Genomic DNA, 18170 nt, shown 5'->3' with positions numbered 1-18170 from the left:
AAAGGCATACTCCTTTTGAAATAGTGATCAAGATAATTGAATTAAACGACATAATTAATTAATTTTGTATCCTATCGTTGCTGTCTATGAATCAAACTAAAGGATCAAGCTCTTTTCAAATAGTTCCACTTCATATATCTTTCTTTCGAACAAAATCTGAAAAAAAATAATATTTTTTCAAAATAAAAACCCTAACAGCCGCACATATTATAATATACAGACAAACTAATCGATCACAACGAACAGTTCTGATCTCTCTGACGATCTCTTCTTTGTTTTTTTTTTTTCACTAAAATTAAAAGTTTAGCGGGCCTTTCTTTTTGTAGACATACATATATTTCTGGCATGACTTAAAATGCCATTGCAATCCACCATTGTCGTTCTGAGAAGGACCTACCATAACCAGACTAATGATGTAACACCCCTCAAACGACGGATAAGGGAAAAAACACGCGTCAGATCATCATCCCCTCTTTATTTGTTTTCCCTTCTTTCTTTCTTTCTTTCTTTCTTTCCCATCCTCTCTCTCTCTCTCTCTCCTTCTGTTTGAGTGAGAAGTGGGACTATCTATATCATTATATGTAGACAGAATGGAGAAGGAAAATCCAAAATGGATTTTGGGAGATAACACTTGGCGATTAATAATCTCTCACAGTCAAGATTCTCATGCTTATTTGTCCCCTTGTGACTCTCTCTCTCTCTCTCTCTCTCTCTAATATTGCAGATAAAGCTTTGTGTGGCTTTCCGTCATATCCCCCTCACGAAATGATTTGTAGGAGCTGGGAGGTGTAAGTTGGTGGAGCACTTACCGCACCCACAAGCTTAATTGACACCTCCTTTGCCAATTTCCAATCATACAGATACTGAATTATATATGCAAAAGACCCTAACAAAAGATTTTTTCTTAGCTTTGCATTCAGTTGGAAAGGAAAGCTTGACTTTCCTTCACTCTGTGGGGTCTTTGCCACTCACTTTGGAGCCTCCTCCTTCCACTTTTGCATTCCTTTTCTAGCGTTTTTGGTCAAGGTGATTATCTTTGGTTTTGGTGGATGATCTTGGGTTGATTACTTTGCAGACAACTAAATCCAGGGTGGCCGGGCTAAGACTTTCTTCAGCAATCAGCATATATATATATATATATATATATAAAGAAATGGAAATACAAACCCTTTAGCCTTTTACTTTGTACAACTTTTCAAACTGCCATATCTGCATCATTATCGCGTCATTATATATTGATATCCTCGGTTTAAGGAATAATCAGACAGTACTGATTTTAGCAGAAAACAAGGTACTGGTGGTGTTACATTAATTAATTACAGTGTTTATTAATTCGTCGCTTATACAGTATTACAACAAGCTGCTGCGTGCTAGCCTCGATCCGGCCTTTCTTTTTCAACGAAGTTAAGTACTGTTTTCACTTTTATTTAATACTTATCATTTTGAGGTCACTTCTAATTAACTATTCCCGTATTTGACATTTTTAGTATATAAAAGGTGGTCCAATGACATTCTTTTTACCCTTGCTCATGAGAGATCCTTCTCCTTTTATTTTGGCAGGCCTGTATAGAAAGAGACTCGACCTTAAGCTCTAGTTGACTCCACCGCGAATTCCGAGCAAAAAGATCATAAAGAAATTATTCCCTTAATTACATATACAACAAAAATAATTACTTTTGCATTAATTCAGTGAAATCTAAACTTCTGTGTACGTTCTAAGCCTGCCTGCCAGACTTCCTGCCTGCAGGAGCTTAATATCTCATTGAATAACATGCTGTTTTCAAGCTAGCCAACAGCTTGGGGAAGGACTTGAGACTTAATTTTTTGAGAAGTGTGAAATAGTTTTATAAAATTAAATTCATAAATTAATTTAATTTTATATGATCATATGTTAGATATACTTTACAATAAAAATAATTTTATAATTTGATATATTATTATATAAAAACACATCAATTTTTTAAATTTATTTTTGTGACGAGTAATATTATTAGGTACGTATAAATTCTAAATAGACAAGTCATATACAAGTCATTTATAAAAAAGTGAGTCTCATTAATAAATTTTTTTTTTTAATGTGTGATTTATTTTTTTACGTGAACTTACATGAAACTTTTCTATTTAAAGCTTGTATAAATTATTTCTCATCAATTTAAATCATTTATTGGATAGGGAGGATTTATCACTAGCGTAGTTTACTTTGGAGACAAATAGTAATTGATCTTCACAAGTTGAGTCATTTAAAATCGGAGGGAATTGCCATTATATTGATTATAAGTTGGATCATAAAAAGCAAAAGGTAGATAGCCAGAAAGAGACAAAGAAAGAACACAAGTAACAAGAGATAAAAGTTATAGGTATTGCTTATACATCCAAAGAAACTAAAATTTACGACTACTGTGATGTATATGTAGAATCAATAATTTCTTATAAGATGCTATTAATTTGTTGGGTAAGTGGGCCATGGACACCTAGAAATTCAACTGCAGCCTACAAAGCATTAACCACAAAGATTTTTTGAGAGACGAGACGAAATCATCCAACAGATCGAATAAGAAAAATTAAAGTTAATTATTAAGACGATAGAAAATGAAAAGTAGAGCATTTAATGCGGCAGACAACCCATTAAATCTCGTGTATTTTTTTAAAAAATAATCAAATTTATATATTATTAAAAAATAATTTTTTATATATATATTTTTTTAAAATTTTTTTTAATAGAATGTACGATATTTAGACATCTTAAAAGCACATGATGCACGTATTGAATGTGATTCAATCGGGACATGATCATATCAAACACTACCGAAAAGATCATCCGACCAACTAATTAATTAAGGAGCGAGGTTCTTAAGAATATATATATATATATATATATATATATATATATTATCATCATCATCATCGTAAGTACGTACCTTACTTGGTAGCTATTATGAACTGAGGAAATTAAGCAGGCCGGAAATCTTCTTTCCTTGAGTTCTAATTTCTGTAATAATGGGAGCGAGGTATTATGATGTACATGAGGGTAATCAATTAGTTAGACAAAAAATGTTCTTGCACATAATGGTGTGGGGACACCATTCCTGTCCAAATCCATTTGAGGTGGGATATCACGTGTCACTCGTGTATTGATCAGAGACACTACAAGAAAAATAACTTTTTGCGATGTCTAAAATCGTCGCAAAAAGCATAATTAGACTCGCAATATTTATTTTTTGTAAAAATATTTTCAACACAAAAAGTCATATTTCTTGCGGCGAGTATTACTAAAACTTCCATATATGCCGGCTGCTCGTAAAAATTGTTTTGTAGATTTTTTTTTTTCTGAAAATTATTTTTAGTACTACTAATTATAAGCCGGTTAATTCTCTTTTTATATAATTTGAATGAGACTTATAACTAGCTCATGCATGGTAAACTGAAATTTTACTAAGATTCAATTATGACACATGTTTATAATAGATGCACTATTACGTCTCGTTTGGTTATACAATTTAGATGATATGAGATAAAATATTTTGTTGAAAATTGAATAAAATTTTAATATAATATTATTTTTTTAATATTATTTTTATTTTGAGATTTGAAAAAATTGAATTGTTTATTATATTTTATTTGAAAGTTTAAGAAAATTATAATAATTATATTAAATGAGATGAGATTAGATTAGATAATTTGGTTTTATGTAACCAAACCAGCCAATCTTGAATTTATCGTCCCTAGCCACGCTAGTTTACGTGACTCATTTAAAATGATTGAAAAATATTATTCGTCGTCTTTTAATGATCATCATTTCATCATTTTTTAATGTGATCGATATCAAACGTTTTGACAACTAAGTAAAATAAAACAAATAGTTTTCAATCAATTGATTTTAAATTATGAAAAAAAAATGATTGTTAAAAGCTAGAACGATTAATAGCATTTCTCAACACATTTTTATATTTAAAAAATGCTTAAAATATGTCATATATATCAATAGACTGTATTATTGATGCTAACGCAAGATGAATAGTAGAATATTCAAACTTTTAATAGTGAGCTTTTTAAAAATCACTTTTTTTTTTTTCTTTGGACTCCATTAATGGATGTATGAATGTGATATGTTCTCCTTTAATATCCATTTCTTTTAGGTAAGACATGTCTATCTTTAAAGCCAATCCTTCCCTTAATCAATCGCTTTTTATCTTGATCTTAGGCTATGCTTATCTATATCGAAATTTCAAAAAGCATATTTGTTTTTTCGCATGTCAACGGAAAATACAGACCATATGATTAATAGAAAACGAAGCTTAATTCCAAGGCATAAAATATTAAAACAGCTTCACCCAATTAGCAAGATGTAAAATCTAAATCTTAGAAATACAAGATCTGAATACGTAGTGGAAGCGATATTACCTCATTGGTAAATTGTAAATCCAGTACGGTGTTCCACGGATTCTCCAGCGTCGTTGTTCGTCCACGATCTTTACATCGATGGTGGACTGTGCTATGTGGTAATACTATAACAACACTCACAAATTTCACAGCCTAGATGCCTGGACTAATGAGAACTATTTGAAAGAGAGATCGTTTGTGATGCAAGTATATCATCAAAAGGGGGAGGGCTATGTAAATAGTCTTTCTAAGCATAACCTTCAGCTAGCTATTAAGGACTAACCATCAAGTCTCTTAAAGTGACTTAAGAGCCACTTCATAACCTCCAAGAGAAGGTGAAGGAGTACCCACTATGGATGCACTTTCTTACATCTCTCACTCGCACATAATGGGCAAGACCCCAGGTCTGCACCTCACAATATATTATCAATCTTGTTCATACTGGCAAATAGGCCGTGCAACCATCGATCACAGCTGTAAAAGAAAAATGAGAGCACTATACCAAATCTCTCGGAGAGAAGACTAGCATAGCAACATCTCTAAAAGAGCGTATATCTAATTTCAATATATCGTATAGACTATGTGAATTCAATACCTTTAGCGGAGTCATATTATAAATATTCGTTTCTAGTCTCTTAACGACTAGATAATATTGATATATCGTTTCCACGCTATTTATGAGAATTTTTATATTCTATAACTTTTTTGGAGTCACTATCACTAGTGGTTACACCATCACTCAAATGTATACTCACACTAGTTGTTGAATTACTCCTACTATTTTCGGCAATCTTTTATAAAAAAAAAATTGAAAATATTAATATTAGAGTAATGCTACATACAGTCGTGGAATGTGCAAGCGCCGTGCAGTTGTTTTGAAAAAGAGTGGGGTCTGCTATTAAAAAATTCATTTATTTTCATGTGTCTTATATTTATTCACTTTTTTCAAAGCGACTGTATGGCGCTTGCACACTCACGACTGCAAGTATCATTTCTCTTAATATTAAGGTAATGTAGAATAAACCTAAGGTAATATAGAATGAAACGTTCTTTCCAAAAAACAAGTATTACTCAAATCTCAAATCCATAATTTCTCACTCTAGCCGAAAATACGAATAATTTTTCTGACTCAATTAAAAAATTATCAAGTTAAGATCCTCTAGATTTTTAATAGAATTCATGTTTATACAAATTCTACAGTCTAGATGCCGAGACTAGAGAGAATCTTTTGAGAGAGAACTGTTTGTGATGCAAGTATATCATCAAAAGGGGGAGGGCTATCTAAATAGCCCTTCTAAGCGTAACTTCCGGCTAATCATTAAGGGCCAGCCATCAAGTCTCTTAAAGTAGTTTAAGAGCCACTTCATAACATCCAAAAGAATGTGAAAGGATGCCCACTATAGACGTATCTGTCTTAACACTAAATAAATGCAATGCCAATTTTGAGTGACACGCACTCACATCGACACGAGTCATATCCTATATATATCCTGTATCAGTACAACTACATGTGATATATTTTAGGATCCGGAGATCGATATCTTAATTATTTAAAAATAACTAAAGTGGAAATCTCATTTAAAAAACATGATACTTTATTAACTAAATCTTCAATCTATTTGATAGACACGTCGTTACTGGTTAGTGAAACGTCTTTCTTTTATTAAGATCCCCTCAGTTAGTTTAGCCAATTATTTTACTTATTTTGCATGTTTACTTATTATTTTTTAAATATCTCATAAGAAACATTATCTTACTAGATAATGATATCTAGTCATCATATTGTTTAGATAATATTTTTTTTCTGTTTAGGTATTTTTTTTAATATTTGATTGAGTAAATTACACACTTCTCAGTAAAATGAATTCAATATCACAGAGCACAAAAGTGAAGAAAAATATAGAGAAAAACACGGTCAAATAATCAATATTATAACATCCATGGTCACGTTCATAAACCCTTTGAATAGGAATCTTTTACTCGTTTCCCCACAAATATTACTATTATTTCAGTGAGATTAAATACTTTTGATTCTTTGAAGTACTAACAAGAACTAAAAAAGAAACAAACCCTCATGTGTCCCCAACTAGCTTGTACGTGCTCCACCTTTTTATGCAGGCCTCCCTCAATTTCTTTATTGGCTCAAAAAGCAAATAAAAATAAAATAGAAATTCAAAAAAGTGACTGACCACCAACCTCATTAGAATATTCAGGTCTTATTTGTATTTATAATTCATCTTAATCTATCTCAATTTATCTTATCTTATTATTATAATTTTTTTAAATATAATAAATAATTTAATTTTTTTAAATTTTAAAATAACTTTCATAAATTTTCACACAAAATATAATAAGTAATTCAACTTTTATTTTACTATTTACAAATCATCTCAACTCATCTCTGAATTCAAACCACTCCTCAGTTTAATCCCCGACGTTATGCAGCAACATCTTCTGTGCATACAAGTCGGTCATTCTCAGCCATAACATCTCGAGGGGTAGAAAAAATAGAAATTTTTTCATTTAATTGCACAGTTTAAATGAAATGAAATGAGATATTTAATGAAAAATTAAATAAAATATTATTATAATATAAATTATTAATATTATTTTTATTTTAAAATTTTAAAAAATTAAATTATTTATTATAATTTATATGAAAGTTTGAAAAAATTATAATAATTATATAAGATGAAATAATTTAATTTTGTATAACAAAACCAGCCACTGTTTATCAACTCTGGAGAGAATCCTCATCAAGACCTAAATCTCACAGAGAAACAATACCAGCAGGCCTACCAACATATAATATAATATCCAAACATGTGGAAAAATATTAATATTTAGTTTAAGGTTTTAATAATTAATTAAAGTTTAAAAAAAATTGGTTTATTAAAATATTACATGATTTATGGGAATGGTTTGAACAAAAACTGGCATGTCAGCCAACCACACAGTCGCTTTATGTTATATATATCCTAAATAAACTTCCTCGAGGAGCAAGAAAAGAATAGAACACTGTAGAAAGCAGAAGCATAATATGATTATTAAGGTAGTTTTAAGTATACATGTAAAACCTCATGAGATTCGATAGTCCTAGATATTGCAGATATCAGCAGTTGTGAAAATACTCGATCTTAGTGAGAATTAGAATAAAAACATTTTCTAATTAAAAGTTTAAAGACTAATCAAATGTATTAGGTTCTACAGATAGGAACATCATTCCCACACTTGATTGCAGCCAAGAGGCACATGACCAGAGGCTTTGCATGCAGGAGACTCAAGTCCGATGAAACAAAAATGCTGCAACGTCTACTGTTCTGCAGAAAAGAAATGTTAAAAAATGTTTTAAATATTGGCTTTTTGCCTTCCCATTTAAAAACTAAAGTCCAGTCTCAACTTTTTAGGGGCTGTGTGGAGGTTCTGGGCTCAACACAGAGCATGACTGGCTTAGGGTGATCTTTTGTAAATGTTTAATCTTATTTTTTTCGAGATTTTCTTCAACTTTAGCACTCCGCAAGATGATTACTACATTGCTAGTAAGAGAATTTCGATGATTAGCTGTGGGGCTCATGTAGTACATGATGTCTATTAAAGGATGAGTGAGCTTTGGGCATGTAGTGTTTGAGTCTAGCAGCTTGCACTTGGTTATATGGTACAGTCCTTACCCCTTTTACACTTCCAAGCCAAAAAAATGCAGAAGAATAAAAATAATCTACAAAGTTTTCGGATTTTACATCGATCCTCTCCAAAAAAAAAAAGTTTGAAAATATAAAGGACGGAGGAGAGAGAAGGATTTAAAGCTTCCAAGTTACTTGGACGATTGGACCCAGAAAATGGAAGTAATTCAAAGTCTTCAAAATGCAATAGACTTTTAGTAAGGTGCTTATGGTTAGTTTTGTTGTGTAAAAACGATGCAAGAAAATAAAGTAAAAGAAGAAATCAATTACATGACACAAGAATTTATGTGGTTTAGTAACGTGTCTATGTCTACATACCTGTAAAGGATTTTATTATCTTAATTAATGATAAAATACATTTTGTGGCAAAATACATTGTTCCAAATTGATCATATTGTTCATAATAAACATATATATAGGGTTATATGGCAGAAACTCTAATTTCACAATTATTGCATTATTTGCTCAAACGAGCCTCAAGTGAAATATCTGTCTGATGTTCGATTGAGCGACATGTCAAGCAAGTATCAAACAAACTCTCTGTTTGAGCTTCGCTCAAGTGACCTGTAACGCAAACGTCAAATGAACTTTCTATCTAGCGTTTCTCGTGTCACAAACAAGGTAAAAAAAAATCGTGTTTGTCGGGTTGGGTCATCAAATCGGGCTGTTGCAATAATAAATCAGACTCTACAAACCCAACAATCTCCCACTTAGAGACTAGTATAACCAACACATCAACATCTACCCCTAAAAAATGAAATCCTTTACCTCTACAACTCATAGCCCCTGTCTTCAAGCTAGAGGACCAATTAAAGTTGTGCACAAATTCAGTTTCTCACGTGCCGTGCCCAGTCAACACATCTGCATGACAACTCTAAACTCCCACTGTATTGGCAATATTTGGTCTCGTACAGACCCTAGCACATATTAGAGAACCAATAGCTGAGGCCTCATTCTCTTCCTTGGGCGACTAATCCCTCCTTCTGCTGCCATCATGTTCAGTCTTCAGCCAACGTGCCCACCTTTTGAGCAGTGCCTTCTTCCTTCCTAGAAGTCTAGTCAGCTTCTTCATAGTTAACTCTTACTTGCTCGAAATCCCATCTCACAAGATTTCAATGTCGTTTAGCGGTTTACCACCTTTAGTCACCAGGATATACTTCAAGGTGGGTGAATACTACAGCAGAGGTTTGGTTGTCCTAGAAGCCCTACAAGCAACCATTGTATGTGTAGAAGTTCCTAGATCACCATACGGTCTCAAAGAGTTTACTCAGGCTTACAAATTTTTATTCATGAGGAACTGCAAAACTGACCCATTTTGCTTTCCCAACCTCACATTCAGAAGTGTCTTCCCCTCTTGATTCATGTGATCAAGTATGTTATGTCTCAACTTTGTATTATCCATTGCTTTTGTGTCAGCAATCACATCACTAGATCCGGATGTCAAATACAAAGTGTTTGTTCTTTGACCACGAGTCAAGATCATCGTACTCTTCATGACTTTCCACACACCTCCCGAAAAGACTACCAAATCACCGTTGTTTTCAAGTTGTCCTACACATATCAAGTTTTTCTTCAACTTAGGATTGTGTCTGACTTTCTACAAAGTCCACACATTCTTGTTTAGGAGTATGATACACACATCTCTCACTCCTACTACATCAGTGCTTCTCCCCATGAATTCAACACTCAATCATCAACTGGAATATGAACTGTAAGAAATAGAATATCCTGTATTTATTCAGTCACCACATTCATAATGTCTCCCTCAATCCTCTTTGGATTCCGGCAGTCTCTTTTGATGTGGCCCATCTTGCCACAGTTTCAACAAGTGATCTGCTGCCCAGACCTTGAAGACTTGCTTCTGTCCCTGTTCTTGAGCTTTGACCTACCATGTCCCCTTCCTCGAGTGTCAACGTTCAGGGTAGATCCCGAACCCAAGATCTCACTTGAATCTCTCGTGCGCATCTCCTCAGTAAGAATCAGATATCGAATGTCGTCATATTTGAACTTCATCTTCCTGTCAGAATTATTCACATCATTCTCATGGCCTCCCAACTATTCGATAATGATGCCAACATGATCAATGCCCGAATCTTATCATCAAACTCAATTTCAATAGACGACAAAAATTGTGATAGTATCAAATTCATTAAGTGTTGGGTAATTGACGTACCTTTTTCTATCTTCAGGTTGAACAGTTTCTTCATTAAATGCAATTTGTTATTTGTCGATGACTTTTCATACAGACCTGATAACGTTATGTACAACTAATCTCGACAGGGTAAGCTGAATAACCCCCAGGATCTGCTAATCTAACATGTTCCAATCAGCATCTTCCATATTGTTCAGCTTCTTCCCCAATAGTGAAAGATGGAGTATCTTCCTATAGAGGTAGTTCTTTATCTGCATCCTCTAGTATCTGGAATCCGTGCCGTCAAACTTCTTGATTTCAACCTTTACTTCATCCCTGTCATCGTTCTCCCTTAGACTTGAACCCTGGCTCTGATACCAGTTGTTGTGAAAAAATGATGCAAGAAAATAAAATAAAACAAGAAATCAATCACAAGAACAAAGATTTGCATGGTTCGACAATGTGACTACATCCATGGAACTGCAAATGATTTTATTATCTTGAGAAATGACAAAATATATTTTAGGGCAATCATACTATTCATAATAAACATATATATATATATATATATATATATATAGGGTTGTACAGGAACACTAATTTCACAATTATCACATTCTTCGTTCGAGTGAGGTCAATAATTTTAAAGGAAAGTGGAATTTTGGTTATCAACAACTATATATAATGGTCATTAGTAAAATAGATTAGTTTTAAGGTACAATAATTATTCCTGCAACTGACGATAGTGATCTTGTTTACCCAAATGCTTGATGATGTTTCTAAATATACAATGAATCATATTTTAACCTATTAGGGTCTAAAATACAACTGTTCTAAAGTATTTTCAGATATTTCTTTTTCACACATTACTATTACATAAAATATTTTTTAATTTCAAATTTTTAAAATTTTCATTTAATCCTTACAAATCTCTCAAACTAAAAAAAAAAACACAAAATTCTATACAACTTTACCAAACTTCCAAACAAAAATTATATTCAAACAATTTTTTAACTTTATGATATTTTTATTAAATTTTTTTCTCTCACATTTCCCAAAACCCAACAAGACATCATAATCAAAACTATTTTACTATTATTCACAATTCATTTCATTGTTATTTACAAATATTATGAGATATTCTTAATATTCAAATGAGACCTTAATCTAGACTTAATGCACGTTTCGAATTGCTGTCGATAGTGAACTAGACATAGTCAAAATTTAGCCAAGATTTGTCTAGTTTGCTTAAAATGCATCCACATCAAACTCAATATATTTACAGTAATTTTAACTTTCATGTTTTTGACTAGCTAAATGTAGTCTGCCCAAATTGCTGGCCAAATAATTTTTTCACAATAAAATATTCGTCCCTGCTAGATTTTATTCGCGTGCTCAGCCTTTTTTCTTCCTGCTTGAGAAAAGCAACATCTCTTTTATGAGGTTAAAATGACATTTTAGGTCATTTGAATTTTAAAGATTATGATCATATCTTTGATAAAAACCAAATCTTATAATTAAATAACAACAAAAATAATCTAATAAGATTTTTAGCAAGTATAATGAAAAAAACTAGAATTATCTAAAAGTTGTATATGTATTTTTATTAATTGACAGTATTTTTTTAAAATTTGAGCTACGTTCCGCATTATCTAAAATAACAAGTTTGAAGAAATACTTCTTTTGAGATTAAAAAGTACATTAATATGTAACAACCAAACAACATAATTTTATTGTTATAGAGCTTTTGAGACTATTTAAACACTTTTTACTATCTCTAACGCAACCCCAAACATGCTGTTAAAAATTTATTTATTTTCTTCATTTATTCCAAAGAATACATTTTATCACCAATATTTATAAAATGAACAGTATTAAAATAAAAGTCAAGAAAAAGAAGAGTTGAATTTTATAATCAATAATTACTTATACAACCAATGATATGTTAATTAACTGGTATGACATAAGTACTAATGTAGAATGTGTGAGTGGGTAAGTACAATTGCAACTAGTGTGGTCCTCCTCATCTTGGGTCTTTTTTTTTATAACTTTTCTAAGTATTTGGTAAGGGCCTTGATGATAATAACAAACAAGCTAGTGATTATAAAATGAGTGGTGCTACTCTATTGTTCATATTTATCCGCTGCAAGTTATCGCTAGGCTAAAATCAACTTTTTATTTTTTTATTCATATTTTTTTATCATTTTAAAACATTTTTAAAAAATATAAAAAATAAATATCAATACACTAATAGTCATTTCCTTAACTATTAAATAAATAAAAAAATTAAAATACATGAGGTGTCAAAATAAGGTATCAAAATAGTATTATTCTTATAATATATAGCAATAAAGAGGGCATATAGATAATTGTCTTCCCCACATAAAGACACTATTATGGGAACCTAAAAAAATGAAGAATAAATAGCTACTTGCCATGCTTGCTAACCGGAAAGAATATCTCTACTAATTAGAAATTATAATATTCTATCTGTTTCTAAATAGGGAACAAAACATTTCTAATTTAATTGAAGCATAAGAAAGCATAATAATTAAGGTGATAGCACCATTTTCAATTTCTATTTCTATATCAACTTTGACAGAGAAATAAATAAAGAAACAATTAATCTATTTACAAGTCTGGTTATTGATGAGCAAAGCGTAACACGATGTAGAAGTATGCCATGCACATTAGTTTGAGTGTTCATATACTTTTATTCGAATATGAGTCAAACTTATCACCGAGTTATATTTTATGTTTACGAACAACCCATTTATTATTTGAGCAAATTTCAGCTACTTCATTTTGACATAACAGATTATTATATTCTATTTTTTTTATTATATTTTTTATAAATTGTATATATACATGTATCAATAATTATATTCAAGTTCGACATATATAGTATTTAACATTTGTAGTATTAGGAACATGATTCTTTTTATCCTGCTAACCATTTAGAGTATATACTCTCATTGTAAATATAAAAATAATACTACATAAATGGATAAATTTAAAATTATTCGAACTTATACCAGTCGAGCTAAACTTTATACCAATTGTATTATTTAATAATCGATCATGTTGACGAATGATTCAAATGAATCGAGTTGAACTCAAATTTAACCAAAAAGATCTTGAGCAGCTTGTCTATTAGTTTATCTTATCTACAACCTTCTTTTTTTTTTTTTTTTTTTTTTTTCTTATCTACAACCTTAAATCTTACAATAGGTGTTATGTTTATACATCAATTTGTAAGTAATGAAATGAAAAGAAACTATGACTACCAAGTGTTTGTGAGAAATTATCAAAGAATATTTTATTTGAGAGTAATGGTATACCCTGTACTACACTTTTTGCAATACACAGAGGTTTCCATATACAGACATTTAGCCATAACAAAATTTATCCCTATGATCACACTACTGTGACACCTAGCTAGCCAAGTCACTATTTCAGTTACGCAAATATTCTTCTAGAAGATTATATTTTATTCTCTCGAATATTCTCTAATGCTCTAGAAGTTTCCTTGAGGTGTGTTGATCTGAGGCAGGTACATTTGTTGCCTTAACATCCCCTTGCGATGCAAGTGGCACTGGAGTGAGAGTGAGGCTTGATTGGAGCTAGGAAACCTTGTAGAGGAGAGAGGCATTATGAGAATATTTGTTATCTGGTCCTTGCTTGAAATAAATGAAACTTGAAGTGATTTGACTGCAACCCATTCTCGCACAAAATGGTAGTCCAATTCAACATGCTTTAATTCGAGAATGCAAGACAGGATTGAGAGACAAGTATGTAGCATCAAGATTGTTACACCACAAAGTAGGAGGTGTAGTGAGAAAAATGCCAAGTTCACATAATAAAGACTGCAACCAAAGAAGCTCACAAGCAGTGTTAGCAACAGATTTGTACTTAGCTTCAGTAAAGGATCGAGCAATTGTAGGTTGCTCCTTAAAACCTCAGGAAATAAGATGAGTTCCAAAATAAACACAAAAACCCACTAGTAAATTTATGATCATCGGGGCATCCGACCCAATTAGCATAAGAGAAAACATATAATGTAAGGGAGGAACAAGGAGAAAAATATAAAACTAAATGTCGAGTATGGTTGGGATAACAAAGAATTCGTTTGATAGCCTGCCCCTGGGGAATGCGAGGACAATGCCTATACTGACATACTCGATTGACCGTAAAGGAGATATCAGGTCTTGTGAAAGCTAAGTACTAAAGGCTGTCAACTACACTACAATACCATTGTGGATCCTCAAAAGAGCAACCATAAAATGCAGTGAATTTTTCAAAGGATGACATAGGTGTACAGACTTAGAATTGTTCATGTTGGTTCAAATTAAAAGGTCAGATATGTATTTATACAGAGATAAAAATAAACAAGAGGATGTTCTATTTACTTCAATACCCAGAAAATAATGTAAAGGTCCGAAATCTTTAACAGGAAAATATGAATGTGAAGAGTTTATGAAATTTGAGATAAGTATATGATTAGACCCTGTGACTATTATATCATCAACATAGATCAAAATAAAAATACAATCAGAGGCATGTTTCAATATGAATAAAGAGGAATCTGAACTAGAATAATGAAAATTGAGAGTAAGTAATTTATCACTAAGCTTAGCAAACTAGGCCCTACGAGCCTACTTCAAGCCATATATGGATTTTTTTAACTTACAAACATGTGTTGGAAAGTTGGGATTCACGAACCCGGGAGGTTGTTTTCATGTGACTGCTTCCTCAAGGTCCTCATGCAAGAAGGCATTCTGTATGTTGAGCTATCGAAGAGATCAGTTAGAGGTGACAGCAAGGGAAAGCAAAAGTCGAATGGTAATAGGTTTAACAACCGGGCTGAGCATCTTATTATAATCGAGACTAGGTTGCTGATGAAATCCTTGAGCTACAAGGTGTGCCTTGCAGCGCTCAAAGGTACCATCAGATCAACGCTTTGACTTGAGGATCTGTTTGGAATAGAGGAGATTGAGGTTTGGAGAGGGAGGGACCAGATCCCACGTCTGGTTGTGGAGAAGGGCATTGATTTTAGAGTTCATGGCTTGACACCACTCAAGATATTTGGACACTTTAGAGAAGGAGGAGGGCTCTTCCAGTACTGGAGAAGGCTGAGAAGCCACTTTGGAAGGAGATTCGGTGAGAGAAAGTGACGGTTTGTGAGGTGGCCAGAGAATGGTGCCATCAGTATGACGTCGGGGACAATGAATATTTGATTGTGAACGGGTAACCATCGAATGTGAGGTGGGTTGCACGATTTGTGGTGAGGGAGCAACAGATGAGGGAATTGGAGATTCTGACGAGGAGAGGACTAGGGAGGCGGCTCCAGTGGAAGATGAAAGCGAGGAAGAAAACCTAGGTGTGATATCAGGGTTGAGATATTGAAGTGGGCTGTGATGGGCTAGTGAGTAGAATTGAGCCTGGAATTTTTTGAGTATTTTGAGGAAGAATGGGAGTGAAATGTGAGGTAGGAATAGAAGCAGAAGTAGGCCCACGAGAGGGTGAGTCCAAAGATGAATTTCGAGGAGGAGAAGTGGACTTGGGCTATGGTTCAAAGAGGAATGATGCTTTATTAAAAGTTACATCCTTAGAAATACAGGTTCGGCCTGAAGGGATATGGAGACAACAATAACCCTTGTGATCTGGATTGTAGCTCATGAAAGCACAAAGTTTAGAGCGATAGTCTAATTTGTGGCGAGTAAATGGCCTTAAGTTGAGCCAGTAGGCAGACCCAAAGACACGTAAAAAATTATAATTTGGGATTTGGTCCATTAAAACTTCAAAGGGGGACTTATGTTGGAGAATTGGGGTGGGCATGCGGTTAATTAGAAAAGTGGCAGTTTGAAAGGCTTCGGCCTAATATTTTTGAGGGATCGAAGCATGAGATAAAAGTGAAAGACCCATTTTGGCAATGTGTCGATGGTGACATTCAACACTTTCATTTGGTTGATGTGAATAAGAACAAGTGATTCTATGAGAAATGCCACAAGATTTAAAAATCGATTTAAGAGGGAAAAATTCCCCTCCCTAGTCTGATTGAACTGAAACAACATTTGGAGAAAAAATATTAGTAACAAAACGTAGGAAAACAAGAATTAAAGAGGAAACATTTGATTTAGACTGCATAGGAAATAATCAAATCAACTTGGAGAAATCATTTACAATTGAAAGATAAAACTAGGAGCCATTAGTAGAGATGATACATGCTGGACCCCATACATCTAGAAATAAAAGTTGAAAGAGCTTGTGAGAGCGAGATGAAGATAAAGAAGGGTGCGGGAGAGCATGAGCTTTAGCATGTGAGCATGCAGAACAGTGATCAAGAGCAGTATTGGAGGTGAGAGGAATTTGAAACCTACGAATGATCAATGAAGTGGTGCGAAAGGAATGGTGGCCAACCTTGAGTGCCAGAGTTGAGGTGATGTACGAGTGCCAATCAATGCTTGTGGAGAGGATGTTTTCAAGGGCACTATAGGCGACGACAAGATAGACAAGCCATCTTCAACAAGGCCCTGAAGAAGAACTTCCCTAGAGCGTGAATCCTTTACAAAAAAAAAAATAAAAGATTGAGTGAAATTCAAAAAACACACTGTTGTCATGACACAATTGACGAATTGAAAGAAGATTGCGAGATATAGCAGGAACATGAATAAGATTTCGCAAAAGAAAATTGCCAGAGGTGGAATGTATATTAGCTGATCCCATGTGTTGGATTGGCAAGGTGGATCCATCGCCGATGTTAACTTGGTCAGAGCCTTGATATAGACCATAATCGAGATTGAGATTGTTGAAATTAGCTGTGAAGTGGTGTGTAGCTGTAGTGTCTGGGAACCAGGGGAAGGTGATGATGTGGTTGTGGGAAGGGACGTATAGTTAGCTGGAAGTTGGGACTGGGGCCTGATATGTTTGGTTGAACTGATGGTAAGAGGAGAGTGCAGTATGACCTGATTTAAGGCATACTTGGCAAACTGGGTGAGGCTCCATTCAAGTTGAGAAGGAGTTTGAGGGTTGGCTTCCGGTACGAACACTACTGAAAAAACCTCTTCCACTGCTACGTCCACGCTATCCACCACGGAAGGAGGATCTACGGTCACGATTAGAACCAAAGGAAGATGTTGATCCGATCGTAGTATTACGAGTAGCAAGAGTAATACCAGAAAGTAGAGATTCGGTTTGATGAGCAATGCGGGGACTCATGGTTGAGGAGGTAGCTGTAAATTTGATGAGGTGAAAGTGGATCAGGTCGTGTAGTGAGGGAAGTGACAAGAGATTCATAGTTTGTGCCAAGTCTGGCTAGAAAGTAGATGGAAAACTTAGAATCAGAAAGGGAATGACCAGCGACTCCTAAGGAAACAGCTAGTGCTTTGGCTTTGGTATAATATTCCGAAATTGATTCAGGTCATTTCTTGAGTGTGGCTAGCTGATACTTGGTATGAACTACATGAGTAGATGATTTTGTAGAAAAAGAGATTTTGAAGGGTGGTCCAAACCTCACAAGAGGTTGTGCAGTCGAGGACTTGAGCCAAAACGTTATCGGAGAGGGAGGAATTGATGGCCGAAATAATCAACTGATCTTGTAGAATCCATCGTGTATGTTCTAGGTTAGGGGTGTCATCAGGAATGAGAGTGGTGTCATCAGGAATGAGAGTGGGCATGGAGAAGGAGCCATCAACAAAACCATAAAGCTGGTCGCCTTTCAAGAACAACTTAATTTGTACATTCCATAAGAGATAATTGTCGATTATGAGTTTGATAGTGATGAAGTATGTGGCTGAGTTGATGATGGAGGTGTTAATAGTGGATGATTTTTCTAGTGACTCCATGAGGTTGGAGAGAGAGAAGTGTAAAAAAAAATTAGACGTGGGTTCTTTTAGGCTCTAGATACCATAATGAAGTGAAAAGAAACTATGACTACCAAGTGTTTGTGAAAATTTGTCAAAAAAATATTTTCTTTTAGA

This window comes from Juglans regia, chromosome 14 (genome assembly GCF_001411555.2).
Source record: "Juglans regia cultivar Chandler chromosome 14, Walnut 2.0, whole genome shotgun sequence".
Classification (NCBI taxonomy): domain Eukaryota; kingdom Viridiplantae; phylum Streptophyta; class Magnoliopsida; order Fagales; family Juglandaceae; genus Juglans; species Juglans regia.
This window is presented reverse-complemented; position numbering follows the sequence as displayed.